This window comes from Diabrotica undecimpunctata, chromosome 3 (assembly GCF_040954645.1).
Source record: "Diabrotica undecimpunctata isolate CICGRU chromosome 3, icDiaUnde3, whole genome shotgun sequence".
NCBI lineage: Eukaryota > Metazoa > Arthropoda > Insecta > Coleoptera > Chrysomelidae > Diabrotica > Diabrotica undecimpunctata.
In genome coordinates, this window is record NC_092805.1 from 101,352,541 (window position 1) to 101,369,962 (window position 17,422).

The following is a 17,422-nucleotide window of genomic DNA, read 5'->3' on the forward strand; positions in this document are numbered from 1 at the left end:
TAATCCCCATAATCCAATTTTTATAAATATTGTTTAAGTAGTTTCCGATATAGAGATAATGTAAGCTCGTCGTGAAACACCCTGTATAATATAAAATATATGTCTTGAAAAAAATACAAAGTAATAATGAAATTACCGGTATTGATATAGTAAATGTTGTAATATAAGGAACCAGAGCTTTTAAAGTGCCATACTTAGAGTACAATAAAATTCCTCCTGCAAACATTTGCCCTTGTATCAATGCTAATATAGATAAAAAACAAAAGGCTCTTTTCCAACTGCGTTCTTTGGTGACCAAGAATGATAAAAGTGTTTGGATAATTTGTAAGTTATCACCTATAAAATTTAATAAATAAATTAATTTAAGTACGGTACAGAAAATAGTATTACATTAATTTGCAAGTATCACAGTTTTATATCACACTGAAATTTTTTATACAACAGAAAACTATTTGGGAATATTCTCGAAGTGGTCTGTGACAATTAGACTAAAGGATATTCTATTCACTATGTGCGCTCTCATAGAGGAAATAGGCGAATCGATGACAGAATTTTTCTACTTCTTCATTTGACATTACAACCCTGGATTGGTCTTGATAAATGTCCTTCTATATAGACCTCTCTTCCGACCTTCCCTCCACTGTCATACATTCATAGTTTTCAGCTCATGTTCTATGTCATGTAACCATCTCGTTCTGGGTCTTTCTATGTTTCATCTTCCTATCGCTTTCCATTGTACTATTTTCTTTGTTGATTCTGTATCTTCTTGTCTCTGGACATGTCCCAGCCATGACAGTCTCTAACTTTTAACAAATCTTACAATACAGTGTCCTTCATTCAATTCATTGATCTTGTCCTTTTTCCTGATTTTCCAGGTGCTGTCTTTCTCTTGCGCCGGGCCGTATATATTTCTCAGTATCTTTCTTTTGAATATATAAGTTGCGTTTTATCTTTTTTTGTCATTACCCAGGTCTTACAACCATACGTTACTACGGATCTAATTAATGTTCTGTCGATAGTCATTTTGGTTCTTTTGTCTAATAATTTTGATGTCATCAATCATTAATTAGCATAATATGTACAAGCCTTCAATGGTTTTCTTCGTGGTCGTCCTCTTGCATTTTTTGTGTCAGCTTTAATATTTATTAATTCTTTGAAGACTCTTCCTACCTGCATTCTAGCTACGTGCCCGAGCTATCTTAGTCTACTTATAGTATACTTATAGATTATGAATCTCTTCCAGTATTTTGTTTCTTTTCACACTATGAAAAACTTGTTTAAAGTCTATATACATATTATATAGTTCTATGTCTTACTTGTATTCTTTAGCTTATTCTCGAATGGTTCTTAATATGAATAAGTAGAAGGACAACATTTGTATCACTATAGAGATAGGAAAATCAATGCGTTAGAGCGAGAAGTACCTTTTAGTGAGTAAGAGTGAGATAGATGTTGACGTCACAGACATTATGTCGAAGGAATCTCCTACTACCATAATTCAACAATTGTCCGCTAGTTGACGCTATTTTTAAATTAAAATATTAAATAAATAAATAAATTATTATAAAAATAAAATAACTAAAACAAATACAGATTGTAGGTATGTAGTGCCTAAGAACGCTCTTCTTCTTTTTGTCAACTGTCTATTCTTCTTCTTATTCTTTCCGCAACTGCCAACTTCTTCTTTTTCTGTAGAGTCATGGACAATACACATTGTAGGTATGTAGTGCCCAAGCGGCTTAACATAGAGAGACATGGACAATAAAGGTTGTAGGTATGTAGTATCTGAACAGTTTAACGTAGAGAGATATGCGAAGTATCATGTGACAAGTCGGCATCAGTAATTCGCCATTTTTACTTCAACTTAAATTTATAAAATATTTTTGTAGTTTAACGATTATTCAAATTAATATAATTATAAATTTTCGATCGTAATGTATGAGGGGTAAATCATGTAGAAGAATTAAACAAATTAAACATAACATTATGCGATAAAGGCATTAAATACGTAAATAACGAATATATTAGATAGAAAAACAATCAAAGTGACTACAAAAGACACTATAAAAAAATAGATTAACTATATGACAAATTTTGATTTATTTACTTAAATTTGGAATCTGACTCAGCACCAAATAAACAACTGATCGAATCCTAACATGTAACATAGCAAACGAATGTGTAGGATATAACGAATATATCAGGATAAATACAAGTAAGGCAATTACCAAAATGGCACTACATCCGTGTTTCAACTACCATTCCAAAGGTCACAAGCTAACGTACGTACGCAAGCGTTAATATTGTAAATGGAAATTTATATTTAGGAGAGGAGTGAAAAACCAAAGATTCTGGTTTAAAGAATATATTTTTAATAAATAAGTACATACTTAAATATAGAACATTATTTTTTAATATGAATGCTACAGTTCTAAATATAAATAACAGCTTGTTTCTTATTTTTACTCGGCGTTGTACTGAGTTTGTCAAGTTTTATTTTAATTCTATTATGTAGACATATATAAATCATTTATTTATTTTTCCAAGCAGTAGTTAGTTAAATAACGTATAGCGACATACGATATTTCATAAGGCACTATGGATAAAAAAGGATATACTATAAGACAAATTTTTATTTATTGACTTAAAAAAGGCCTTTGGATGAGCACAAAATAAACAATTGATCAAATGCTAACATGAGACAAATGTCAGCAAAATGAAAGGGAAGGATATAAGGAATATTATTATGGTGTTAAACCAAATCATAACAAAGTCAAAGCTATCTCTGAGTTCTCTATTCTGAAAAATAGTAAATAAATTAAACAATTCCTTGGTTTAGCAGGCTACTATCGCCGATTCATTTAAAACTTTTCCACGATAGCACATCCTCTCACTAAATTATTGAAAAAATGTGCCGAATTTAATTGGACCAGTCTCCAACAGGAGTTCTTCTAGAAAAAGAACTTCTAGCCATAGTTTGGAGTATAAAACATTTTTATTCATACCACTATTTTAACTTGGTCATATTTACAGACGACAAGCCTTTAACATGGGTATTTTAAGAGGTACAATTTGAAAAATTAAACATATCATGATGGTATAAAAACATTAGATATGTATCATGTATTATAATATAAAAAAAATAATAATAAATTTTTTGTCTTGTACTATTCTGGTGGTAATTTCTTAACTAACTATTCCTTATCCAATACAGTCATTTTTGGTTTGTTTAGATGGACAAATTTCTTGGGGAAAGATATAATATGCATACGAACAGAGCGAAAATTATATTTTGACAATGCTTTTAATGATGAAAAGTGTCGCTAGTTTTTCTACAATATGTTAAGCTGTTTGGACACCAATGTATTTAACTTTAATGGGAGATCTTTGTCGGGAGGACTAGTAAATCTATCAGCTCAGAGTATTAGATTGTTTCCCAATAATTGTTCTTACATATCACAATAGTTATATTTCTTGAATTATTTTTTTGTTGTAAAAGTAAATTCATTTAATTTGAATTTGATATCTACTGATTCTAATATGATTTTTAATATCTCTTGATAATCTTTATATAATCTCATCCATTTGAATGATAGGAAACTATTACTACTAGACATTAAAATAAATATTGAAATTTGGAGAATTAAATATTATTACTCCAATTTCAAAGCAAGAAAAACAGTTCCTAATCAGTTAAGTATTTTACAGTAAATATAGGTGAGCGATTCTTTAGAAACTGATTTTAACTTTTATGTTTTAATTTATGTTACAGTTTATGGTTCTATGTTTGCTGTTGATATATTTTCGGCTGTATGTCTCGATTTTTCGTTTCAAAGTCTTGTAGCGTTGCATCAGTCCCGCACCAGATACACACATTTTTAGTTTAATTTCGATTTCGTTCTATTTTTTGCTGCTTATATCCGTAACTTGTATAAATATTCTTAGTCGAACTACTCTAAACTAAAAGACCTCACTTTGGAGAACGATTTCCGAAGTGGAAATTGAAACGTCAATAAACATACTTTAACCTTTAATTGTGGCTTATTTCCATTTAAATAGTAATTACTCACCAGAGACATATTTTTTTTAGTTTTATTACTATTTTTCTTTTATTCATACATAGTTCTTTTCTAATATCTCGTTATATTTTTGCTTGTATATATGTAATTTTTTCAGTTGAATTACTCTTATTAAACTAAAAAGACCTTTTCTTTGAAGTCTTTGTTTCTGTTTTACTCAGAGTCTCGTTGCACCAGACTCATTTATTTTTTTAAATTTTATTTTGATTTTTTTGTTGTACTCATACATATGAGCCTTGTGCTAACAACAATTTCATTATGGGAGACATTTGTATTTTTCTTTAATTCTCTTATATGAACGATTAAATTCTCAATGACCAGAAATAGGATTAGCATGATTTTCTTGTAAGAGTAGTTCGAATGGACGGAATTGGGTTGACCAATGCCAATATATTGTCGTTTTATTAGAAAAATATTGCGAAAGTAATCAAATCATCCCAATCGATCTGATTGTCTTTTATATAGTGCTTTAGATAGTCTACTAAGATAGTCTGCGATCTTTCCAGTCCACCATTAGACTGTGGCTGATGAACAGTTTAGTTTCTTTATTTTAAAACAATTCTTATATTTTTGACAGAATTGGTCATAAAGTCTAATCGTTGATATGTCACGATGGATTCTGGAATACCATGTTTTATCCTGAGTCTTGTAGCATGGATTGTTAGACTTTAGTTTTCTTGTGACTATTTTCAATCTTGCGAAAGTTTGATGTTTTGTAGGAATTAATAAATATGTGACTGCAAATTTTTTTTTTAAACAAAAATGACCCTGCATCCACTACTAAGAGTTATTAGCAGGGGGTATAAACACAAATTACAAGTATTCAATTTCTTACAATGTATATATAACTTAAATATATTCTATTCAATATTGTAAAATTTAATGTCTTTCAAATATTTCAGCACTTGGTTGAACTGGCAGCTTAGTAGATCCTTCATGTTGGTAGAGAGGTTATTTTTTCTTCTTTCTTGGGTGTATGTTTTGCATTCTAACAGAATATGTTTCACAGTGATTTGTGTCTTGCAGTTGTGGCAGAAAAGGATGGCTTCTTTATTTATTAAGTGAATATGGGTTGGTATAGTATGGCCTATTCGTAGTCGAGTTATTATCACTTGTTCAGAACGTTTGGGTGGGAGTGGTAAGGTGGTGCCGGTAGTTTCTATGACATCTTTTAATTTGTTGGATGTGGAATTCCAGTTACTCTGCCATAAGTTGTTAATATGTCTTTTAATGGAGGTTTTGTGGTCGTTTCTTGTTAGCATGTGTGATACAGGGATGCTTTCATCTAGTGCAGCTTCATTCGCAAGTTGGTCCACTGCTTCGTTTCCCTTGATTCCCACATGTGATGGCACCCATATAAAAGTTATTTCTATGTTGTTTGTTGATAGTAGTATGAGTTCATTTTTATTAACATTATAATTTCATTTGATGGATACAATTGCTGTAAAGCTTTTAGTGTACTTAATGAGTCAGATATTATAATATAATGAGGTGCGGATTTTCTTCTGCAAACTTTCAGTGCCTCTAAAATAACCAATGCTTCTCCAGTAAATATGCTACAACTCGGAGGGAGTCGTATTTTAAAATAGTCTGCTCCATGTATGTAAGCCGCTGTTAGTCCTGATTGAGTTTTTGATGCATCAGTGTAGATATGTTCAGAATTTGGATATAGGGATATTATTTCATGGTATAATTGATGTATTACTGTTGGGTTAGTGGATGTTTTGGGATAGCGAGTAAGAGATGTATTTACAATTGGTGGACTAGTTGACCAAGAGGGAAAGTTTTGGGTTGGATTTATGATGGCACTAAACTGCTCACGGTCGTAACCACTGAATTTAATTCTTTCATGAAAAGGGAGTGTATTCATAGGTTTATTTTTGTAATTATTGATACATTTAGGTTTTAAGATATTTGAATGCATGAGATTTTGATGATTTGATGATACACGAGTTGCATAATTTAGTGACAATTGTTGCCTTCGTAAGTGTAAAGGTAATTCGTTAGCTAATACTTGAAGGCTATTGGTTGGGCTAGTTCTAATTGCGCATAGAGCAATTCTTAGTGACGTTGATTGAATTGAGTTTAGTTTTTTTAATGTAGTTTTTTTGGCAATACCATAACATATTGAGCCGTAGTCTAATTTACTACGTATAAGTGATTGGTATAAGTTTAATAGGGTTCATGTATCTGCTCCCCACGTACGGTTTGAGAGAATTTTCAGGAGATTAATTTTAGGTTGACATTGTTTTTGTAAGGTATGTATATGACTTTTCCAGTTTAGGGTGCAATCTAGAGTTAACCCCAAGCAATTTATTTCGTTTGTTTCTTTTAGAATATGTCCATTTAAAGTTAGATTAACGTTCTTTATATTTTTCCGTTTGCTAAATATTATGTACTGTGTTTTTTCAGGAGAAAAGTTAAAACCAGTTTTAAGTGACCATTTTTCCAGCGTGTGTAAAAACTTCTGTATTACTTCAGCTGCACATTCCACACTTCTGCTTTTGTGGTAGATAATCAAGTCGTCTGCGTATAAAGACTGCAAATTTACAGTACAAATATGATGTGATTTTTGAATTTTCTTTATTTACAGATTGTTCTAAAAATTTTTCATTATGAAAGTCATAAATCCTACATTAATTCATATCAAGGAACAGCTTATTTCGGTATTTCTCTATTTTGCAGCACTGGAATATGTCTCGTTTGCTAAGCAATACCCATGAATATTATATGAAACTCTAGTCGGCGACGAACAGAATGTGACTAGAAATTACCTTTTGGATGGTCCAGAACGTTGTGCTCGGAGTCAATTATCATGACCAACACCAAGAATTCCTCCAAGGAGAGAAATTTTATAAAGATATATAATATTTAACAAATAAAAAATTTATTATTTTTTTTATTCTATTACGTGATAGATATCTAATGCTTATATACTATCATGATATGTTTAATTTTTCTAATTGTACCTCTTAAAATAACCATGTTAAAGGCTTGTCGTCTGTAAATATGACAGAGTTAGAACAGTTGAATGAATAAAAATGTCTTATACTCCAAACTATGACTAGAAGTTCTTTTTCTAGAAGAACTCCTGTTGGAGACTGGTCCAATTGAATTCTGCACATTTTTTCAAGAATTATTTAATTTATTTACTATTTTTCGGAATAGAGAACTCAGAGATAGCTTTGACTTTGTTATGATTTGCTTTAACACCATAATAATATTCCTTACATCCTTCCCTTTCATTTTGCTGAGTCTCATGTTAGCATTTGATCAATTGTTTATTTTGTGCTCAACCAAAGGCTTTTTTAAGTAATCAATAAAAAATTGTCTCATAGTAAATCTATTTTTATCCATAGTGCCTTATGAAATATCGTAGGTCGCTATACGTTATTTATCCAACTACTGGTTGGAAAACTAAATAAATGATTTATATATAAGTCTACATAATAGAATTAAAATAAAACTAGACAAACTCAGTACAACGCCGAGTAAAAATAAGGAACGAGATGTATTTTATATTTAGTAGCATTCATATTAAAAAATAACGTTTTATATTTAAGTCTGTACTTATTTATTAAAAATATATTCTTTAAACCAGAATCTTTGGTTTTTCACTCCTCTCCTAAATATAAATTTCGATTTACAATATTAACGCTTGCGTACGTACGTTAGCTTGTGATCTTTGGAATGGTAGTTGAAACACGGATGTAGTGCCATTTTGGTAGTCGACTTATTTGTTTTTTTTATCCTAATATATTTGTTATATTCTCCCCATTCATTTGCTAGGTTGCATGTTAGGATTCGATCAGTTGTTTATTTGGTGCTGAGCCAGATTCCAAATTTAAGTAAACAAATCAACATTTATCATATAGTTAATCTATTATTTTTTCCTACTGCCTTTTTGTAGTCACCTTGATTGTTTTTCCATCTAAATATATTCGTTATATACGTATTCAATGCCTTTATAACATAATGTTATGGTAGATTTTTCTATATCAATAAATTCTGTTCGTTAAACCCTATCTCATGATACGTCGCACATCCCTCTATTTTAAGTCATATAGGTACTTCATAGCTAAGGCCTTTATGGTTCATTGCTATGTTTAATTTTTTACACGATTATACCTCTCGATTTCTCTCCTTTCCAACGACCCCTCATACATTACGATCGGACTAATAAGCGTGTAGATACATATCTAAAGACTTTATGGCATGATGTTATGTTTAATTTTCCTATAGTATATCCTATAATATTTCCTATCTAAATCTATTTACTTAACCCTGTTACATGATACCTTGCACATCTCGGTACGTTAAGTTGTTTAGGCACTACCCATCTAAGGCCTTTATGGTTCATCGCTTTATTTCATTCTTCTACATTATTGACCCCTCATACATTATGATCGAAAATTTATAATTATATTAATTTGAATAATAGTTAAACTACAAAAATATTTTATAAATTTAATTTGAAGTAAAAATGGCGAATTACTGATGCCGACTTGTCACATGATACTTCGCATATCTCTCTACGTTAAACTGTTCAGATACTACATACATACAACCTTTATTGTCCATGTCTCTCTACTTTAAACCACTTAGGCACTACATACCTACAATCTGTATTGTACATGACTCTACAGAAAAAGAAGAAGAATTGGCAGTTGCGGAAAGAATAAGAAGAAGAATAGACAGTTGACAAAAAGAAGAAGAGCGTTCTTAGGCACTACATATCTACAATCTACATATATTTGTTTTAGTTATTTTATTTTTATAATAATTTATTTATTTATTTAATATTTTAATTTAAAAATAGCGCCAACTAGCTGACAATAGTTGAATTATGGTAGTAGGAGATTCCTTCGACATAATGTCTGTGACGTCAACATCTATCTCACTCTTACTCACTAAAACAAGCCAACAAAAAACTGTCCGTTCACTTTGAAGACAGACTACTAACTCATAACTCAACACCAAAATATCTTGGAGCGACTCTTGACAGAACTTTAAGTTTTAAAGAACACCTACAAAGAACGGCAGCAAAACTGAAAACGCGAAATAATATAATCCAAAAGCTATGTGGTACCACATGGGGGTCCTCAGCCTCCGTACTCAGATCATCTGCTATCGGACTTGTATACTCGACAGCTGAATATGCTTCCCCAGTATGGCTCAATAGCAAATACACGAAGATTATTGACACCCAATTAAACCAGACAATGCGAATGATTTCAGGTACAATAAGACCAACACCCAACTATTGGCTTCCCATCCTGAGTCACATTCCACCGCCGAAACTACGAAGAAGTCACTCCCTTCTCAGAGAATATCGAAAAATCCAGTCTAACCATCAACTACCCATCCACCATGATAGGCGTGATATCGAAATGAACAGACTACGCTCCAGATATCCTGTCATGTTAAGGGCCACCTCCTTACATCAGGAACATTTCGACCTCACCAACGCTTGGAGAAGACAATGGGAGCGCGACTCACCACAGGAAGCACAGCAAATGGCCTGTATCGATCAGAAACCGCCAGGCTTTGAACTGACCCGGAGTACATGGACAACGCTAAACAGAATAAGAACAAGAAGCGGTAGATGTGCTGACAGCTTACATAAATGGGGAAAAGCCCTTACTCCGGAGTGTGACTGTGGTGCGCAACGACAGACCGTCCGTTACACTGTTAAAGAATGCCCCCGAAGGCGGTTCCCTGGAGTTTTTGACGAGTTCCTGAATGCGACCGAAAATGTTTTAGACTATATTAATGCGTTAGATGTTCGTTTGTAATACTACATGTAATGTTTTATATTGCTTTTTAAATATGTGTTCTTATTGTATGCCATACGATAAATAAAATAAATAAATCACTAAAAGGTTCTTCTCTCTCTAGTGATACAAACGTTGTCCTTCTACTTGAATATACTGTCTGTAGTGGCTCTGTTTGGTGTGAATCCATTTTGATAATCACTGATTCTTACAATCTATTATAGATATTAATAGAAAGAATGTTGTATAGTACATTTAGCAATATAATTGGCCTATAATTCTAACATTCCCTCTTTTTCTTTTTATATGTTGGCTGTATAAGGACAACTGTCCATTCCTTCGGCATTTACTGCTTGATTCATATTAATATTATTAGATACTGAATTATTTCCCATAGTTCGGTTTCTCGATATTTTAATATTTCTGCCGAAATTCCGTCGTCTCTGGCGCTTTATTGTTTTTAATTTCGGCTATTAGTAGCATTATTAACGGCTAAATATAGAAATATTGGATATTTGAGGCTAAGCTACACTGACCCCCTTTTAGCGCTGACCATTTTGATTACTAATTATCGGCATACCTTCTTGGTAGCGAAATCGACATGTATTTCCAGCTCTAAATCAATTTCTATGAAAACGGGATAATAAGTAAGTCTCTCGAACGATTATTTATATCATGTTTCTTCAGATCTTGCAATCCAGGTTTTCCAACCCATGGCTTATTTTTGATAAACCCAAATTAATCGTAGTAGCACAAAAGTTTTCCAAATCAGTTAATGCGCGTATATATCCCTACAGTTTGCCATTTCGTTAAGAAATCTCTTTATCATCATGTACCATCACGATCGATTGCTATGTTCCAAATTCTAATTTTTTTTATCAAATCTAGGCTGCGGATTATTTAATCCTTCCACACGAACTTTTTGTTGACAACCGACAAGATTATTTTGGTCATATTGTGGAATTAGATGACATTAGTTGTTATGGAAGATATATTAGAAGATATTATGGAAGATATAAGATGGTAGTGGCAGAAAGATCTTTGTTTATCTTCTTTTGTTTGCATAATTTCACATAAACTCTTTGAACTATTTATTTATTTTGATTTGATGTGATGTTATTAAAGAGTTCTCTCCTCCTTATTTCTCGGCCCCTAATCAGGGCATGGCTTGCTGTCTTCATTGGCTGCGACCCTGTACCATATGTACGGCGTCATGTAGGGATTTTCTCACCAGAGTCTCCATTTGTTCTGCCCATCGTGCTGGAGATCTTCCTCTTGGTCGTCGGCCTTCTACCTTTCCTTCCAATAGTTCCATGCTCCCCATTCTTCTATCTAGATGGTTCTCAATCCTGTCTAATTTCTCAGTAGCCTAAAGTGTTTTTGAAAACCGATCTATTTGAACAACACTTTTGGCATTCCTTTCTAGTTTTGGTTTGACAGCTTCTTAATCCGATATGTCCGAAATTTGTAAATTTGGATAAGGACAAGGACGTTTATCAAAACTTCATTTGGTGAATGTATTCTTCACCAGAGATGTTTTATCTCAAGGTACAAAGTTTAACTTAAGATCATACGGTAGACGGATTTGTCAATGCGGTGTTTAACGACTAGTTTCAATACCGTCGATCAGTACAATCAATCGGTCACCATTTTAGAGAAAGTACTAATTCAACATTTTTCGTTGCTCTGCCTGTACTTTTAGAGAAATACCAAAATGGCTACATACTTCTTTTAACCAATGTATCTGCAACTTTCGAAGCCCCTGGTTTAGGATTAAATATTCTATACGCTTAGTTCATTATCTAAAATTATGCATAACCTACACTCTTTGCATAGAAATTCCAACATTATGTGATGGGTACTCTTTTTATAGACTAAACTATTACCCGTTGCACACAGTTTGCATATTCGGTAATATCTTCTTATTTCTTATTTGCTGTTTATCTAATAGGACCATTCTCGAATGTTTTTAACGTAATATCAAAGTGTCTATCTAATAAACATCCATATAACTAACGTACTAGTTTTAATGCTTTACTTTTAGATATCACCAATTTTAGTTTAGATTCTATACCATTACCATTTATTTTCAAAAGTTCTGTACAGAAGAACTTTTTTCAGCACCAGGTAATTCCATTACCTCCAATAGTATATATTTTTGTAGAGCATTAACTTGTTCTGGCATGTTTTGCCAGAATGATCTTTCACTTGAATGCTTTCAACCTTAGACACGGTTTAGAAATTAATCATTTTCTTTTGCATCTTGCAACTGTTGAGGTTGCCATTTATTATTTACCAAGGTGGTTTTTTACAAGCGGAAAGCATTACTTTACTTTTGAACAGTGGCCGCAATTCAATGGCTTTTAAGTGACTTCTCTCTTCTCATACTCGATGTTCCCTGTCATTATTATATTCTTATAACCACTTTGGTTCTTTCGACAGTCATTCATCACAGTTTCACGAATTACTTTTTAGAGATTTTTCTTCCGACCTGGAATAAAAAAGACAATTTCTTCCAGAAATTCCTTGTTTTGTTTATCAGCTTCAATGGTTCAAACTTGATGGTTTCGTGAGATTTAACTAGGTTTCGGTAACGAGGTTTCATGTTACGAAGTAACTGCATCATGTATTAGTTTTGATAAGTTTTCTGCAATTTGCTCTCTATTTTTGCTCTATATTTGCTCTCTAAATTTGTTTTAATTGTTCTTCAGTTTTTCTAGAAGTTGTGTCAATTTTACTTTACTTTGCGTTAATCATTTCCGAAGTTAAATTAGTGATTAGTAAGTGAGTCAAATATTGCCACCTTAACGTTTGGTTGTAAGTAAACTTGTAACTTTTATTAATAAATTAAAACAAATTTGACTGTTAGTAAAGAAATGTATTGTCATTAACAATATATTTTAATTATATCAAAGACTAAACAGAAACTAAATAAAGAAAAATTCATTGACGTTGCGAATGGCAATATTAGGATTACAGCTCTGCTATTATTGCCACCCATGTCAATATTAGGCACTACAGTTAAAAGTAATATATTTTTCTGAAAAAATAAAGGCAATTAAGTAGTATAAAAGTAACAAACATTTTTGAAAAATATAACTTCAGAACATTAAGGGTCAGTTAACTTTTATATTTCATCTTTAGTCAGTCTTACATAGCATAGGTCTCGTGAATATATCGATAGCACACTATGCACAAGCGCATATCTTCTTTACTGGAGATGTTACGAAGGAAACAATACCACAATTCTTCTTTCCTTGATTTCCTTGTCGTACTGCCCGTTGCTTTTTTGACAACTTTGATTGGATTATTCAGTTTTGGTATTGGTGCGAACAAATCTTTGATAACTTGCTGGGCTTTACTGTTTAAAGCTGTCTTCCTCTTCGCGGTCGGTAATTTAATTTCTGGTGTATTCAGCAATCCTGTCTTTTTAAAAGAACTGTTTAAGCATTTGTTGTTACTCGATTAGACCCCCGATTACATTTTGTTGTTTCTTTTGTAACCGTATTGCCTTTCTGTTTAAATTTTAATTCAATTAGTGGACTGTCATCTTCAGATCTGCTGCTCCTCTTAGTTCTTTTCATAGGTTTATCTTCACTAGAGACATCGTCAAGTGAGTCATCGTGAAGACTAAAATCTGATAATGATTAGCTACTTGAGACAGTAATTAAACGCTTTTATACCCTTTCTAAAAAAGCGGTTCTGGTAGAAGACAAATATCCCAATTTTTTTTTATTAATAAAATCATCCTTAAGAGGTGTCTTTTACACTGAAATCTGATCAGAAAGATTAATGAGCAGTTCTGTTTCATCCTAAATTAATATTATTAAATCTTAAAACTATAGTTACATTCAATAATGTATCTACAGGGTCTTTTTTACTTACAGTAATTATTTACACAAGTACTCATGTACTCTAAGTAGGACTAGACTCTACTTTTGAACTAATAACTACAATAACTCGAAGGGCTTCATCCTCTTCAGTCTTCTTACTAACTCTGTATTATCCCTTCAACAGTCTTCATCTGTAAGTCTCGGTGAATGTAGCTGCGTGAATGTGAAAGCGTCGTATCTTTAAAATATTATTCTTACTAGCACAACTCAAGATCTGAGCACCGTTTATAGATAAAAAAATTATAAGCTTTGAGTTTTTTCCAAGCAACCAGTAGAATTTATGTATGTCAGTTCAAGTTCCTCTCGTTTTTTTTGTATGGACTTTTCAATAAAGTCTTGCATCAAGGTACATACCCAGGTACTTCGTAGTATCTGCAACAGGAAACTAGGTGTCATTTACGTTTTTAAGAAAAGCATAAGATACAGATGAATTTGCAATGGTTATAGACAGCCTTCATTAGTGGATTTGGCACTAGCAGAAGAAGAAGGCTTAATCCCATATAAACTTGGATATTTCACTAAAAAAAGTTTTAAAACCTATTTAGTAAGTAAATTAAATGAATAATTTGACAGAAAACTGGTTAAACTAATGAAGACAGTAACAGCTGCAGTTTTAATCGACTTGCTAGAACTTCTATTGACATCTGATAAATCTTGGGAGCTACTGTGGTTTACTTCGTCTCTTTCTCTGTGGGCGATTAAACTTGGTGCAAAGCTTCAGGTACAGCGTCTGATCTAAACGGATAAACACCGCAGGCGGCAAAACCAGACGTAATGTTTCATGGTATTATTATTTTTAGTCTAACTGAAAAATTTCTCCAAACCTAATTTTGATAACAGCCTTGCCAGGGTTTGTTGTTAAAAACTGTATAAGTTCTGGGCCCCAAAACGTCTCAAAGCTTTTAAACACTGATTTATCCATAGGTTGCAACTCATGTGACGTATTGTTATGAAGACAAAATAACTTTATGTCCATGCGGTTAGCTATCTTAACTATGGAAATATCTAGGTAACGTTTAACACTCCTCCAAATATTAGTAGGGTAGGACCAGGGTTGCTGAATAAAGAGAAATGGTCAAGCTTCGCATGTTATACTACCTTTATTTTTGACAATAGCTTTTGAGCCATGGGGTAATTGATCAGACCATTTAGGTTTAAACCTTTGACCTTTAAAAAGCACAAAAGACGATACGGGTTGACCAACAGCATTTCCGCAACCTACAATTGACACGTTTTCTCCGTGTTTGGATGTGGTTAAATTCTGCTCCCCATTTAGCAAAAACAATTTGTTGCTTAAGAATTTTTAATCTGCATCCTTTTTCGTTCATATTATATATGCAACCAGATTTGTCAAATATGTTTAGCTTCTCTATGGTATCTCTCAATTTATGAAAGTAGTCATCGACGATTGTTTTATTTATTTTTTGGGCTCGAGCCATATTCATTTGTTGAGTTTTTCGTCTGGCTACGTCTCGATGCCTGGGCAAGAATAACTTAAGCCATTTGTTACCAGCTTTATTCGATTCTTTAGAAAATGGATTTGGTATGTGATTTGTTTTAGTGTCAGAAAACATACTTTTCATTATAACCTTGCTTGGAATAGGTATTCCTTCTTCTTCTTCCTATGCCGTCCCCATTAACGGAGGTTGGCGACCACATTTTTAAAAGCTTCTCTGTCTTTTGCAACATGGAATAATTCGTCTGCAGTCATGTTTGTCCAGTCTCGAATATTTCGCAGCCATGACTTCCTCTTTCTACCTATTCCCTTTTTGCCATCGACTCTACCGTGCATGATGACCTGCAGAAGACTATATTTATTATTTCTCAGCATGTGCCCAAGGTATGTAGTCTTGTGTACTTTTATCGTTCTCAACAATTTTTTGTCTCGACCCATCCTTCTCAGCACTTCCTCATTGGTGACCCTGGCAGTCCATGGAATTCTCAACATTCTCCGGTATATCCAAAGTTCAAAGGCTTCAATCTTCTTAACTATTTGCGCTTTTAGTGTCCATGTTTCTACCCCGTACAATAGTTGCGACCAGACGTAACATTCAACAAACCTCAGTCTCAGCGCAGTATTCAGATTTTTGTCACAGAACAATTGCTTGAATTTTAAGAACGCTGCCCTTGCCATTTCTATTCGTACCCGGATCTCTTGGTCTGGATCTAATTCTGTGTTGATGTAAGCTCCCAGATATTTATATTTTGTCACTCTCTCTATTTGCTGTCCACCAAGAGTTAGTTGTTCATTATTTATTGGACTCTTTTGATACTATCATAAATTTGGTCTTATCCGTGTTGATGTCAAGTCCCATTTGAATGCATTCACTATTTATTGCATCTAGTAAAGTTTGTAGTTCTTCTATATTCTCAGCCATAATTACCGTGTCATCTGCAAATCTGATGGTGTTTATGATAATTAGGCATTCCTACCTTAGCTAATTTGTAAATTCTTTTGACAAGATCATTGTCTTGTGCTGCAGACAACACCAGAGATCTTCCAAGCTTTCTTAAGGGATTTTGTATTCTGTGATGAAGACCTAGCGTTAAACGAGGAATGTTGTAACGCTTGGCAGCATCTTTGTTGGCCGTTCCGTTCACCATGGCTTGCAGCGCCGAGCTTAAATCTTCTTCTGACCACTCATCTCGTTTTCTAGGCATTCTGCAAAAGAGTTTAATATTTTGTCCTTAATATTGCCACTGGCAATAGGTATTAGGAATTATTAGCGATGGCAATATTAGGAACAAATGACGTGCAGAAGAAAAATCCGTAACTTAAAGTTGCAATTGAAATAATTCATGCAATTCATAAAATAAGAACCATTGTAGTGTACTTACCTAAACTAAACTACAAAAATCCAGAAAATTTTAATATATCTTCCGTAGGATCAACGAGAAAAACAGGTTTATTTATAACTTCTTCAGTGCCTTATCGGATCCGGATGTTGGCGATCGTCAAGGCAGCTATCGTGGTTTTGTTGGTATCCCGGTCCTTTCCTGCCAAATACTTTACCCTGCATAACGAGTTGAAGAATTCGATATTTTTCTTCGTTCCGCATCACGTGGCCGAGGTACTCAAACTTACGTTGTTTCACTAAATTTATCACTTCTTTTTCTTTTGTTATGCGCTGTAGGACCTCAACGTTGGTGACATGGTCCACACACGATATTTTTAGTATCCTCCTGTAGATCCACATCTCGAATGCTTCAATCCGCTTTTCTGTGCACTATCCGCATCTTGGTTTCCAAACTGAGATCACTGCAGCACAGCAAGAATCTCAACTTGATAAATGTAGACAGTGCAATTTCAATTCTGGATCTAATCTCTTGAGCGTAGTCCCATTGTGAGTTGAGGATAATTCCGAGGTAAGTGAATCTGTCGACTCTCTGAATCTCTTCGCTACCTGTCATTAGTGCCCCGGGATTTAAATTTGCACGGCTGACAGTTCTCACTCGGTCTAGTAAGGCTTATCGATCATTTAGGCTGGTTGCTAGTGACACAGTGTAATCGGCGTAGCGGATATTATTGATGTATTCACCGTTCACCGCTCACCGCTCTAGGTTTGTGGGGGCTTCAGTAAAAATTTTCTCATAGTATATATTGAAAAGAGTCGACGAGAGCACACATCCTTGCCTTACTCCTCGCATGATCTTCACTTGGTCTGTCAGCTGGCCT

General features: G+C 33.5%; 1 long non-coding RNA gene across 1 annotated transcript in view; it reads right to left on the bottom strand.

Moving 5' to 3' along the window:
• Positions 1-213: 213 nt before the first annotated feature.
• LOC140435924 (uncharacterized) overlaps positions 214-17,422 on the bottom strand; it is a 35,245-nt gene continuing 18,036 nt past the window's right edge. Inside the window, exon 3 of the long non-coding RNA XR_011950239.1 lies at positions 214-336. This is a non-coding gene — a long non-coding RNA (uncharacterized lncRNA). The remainder of the gene's footprint in view (positions 337-17,422) is intronic.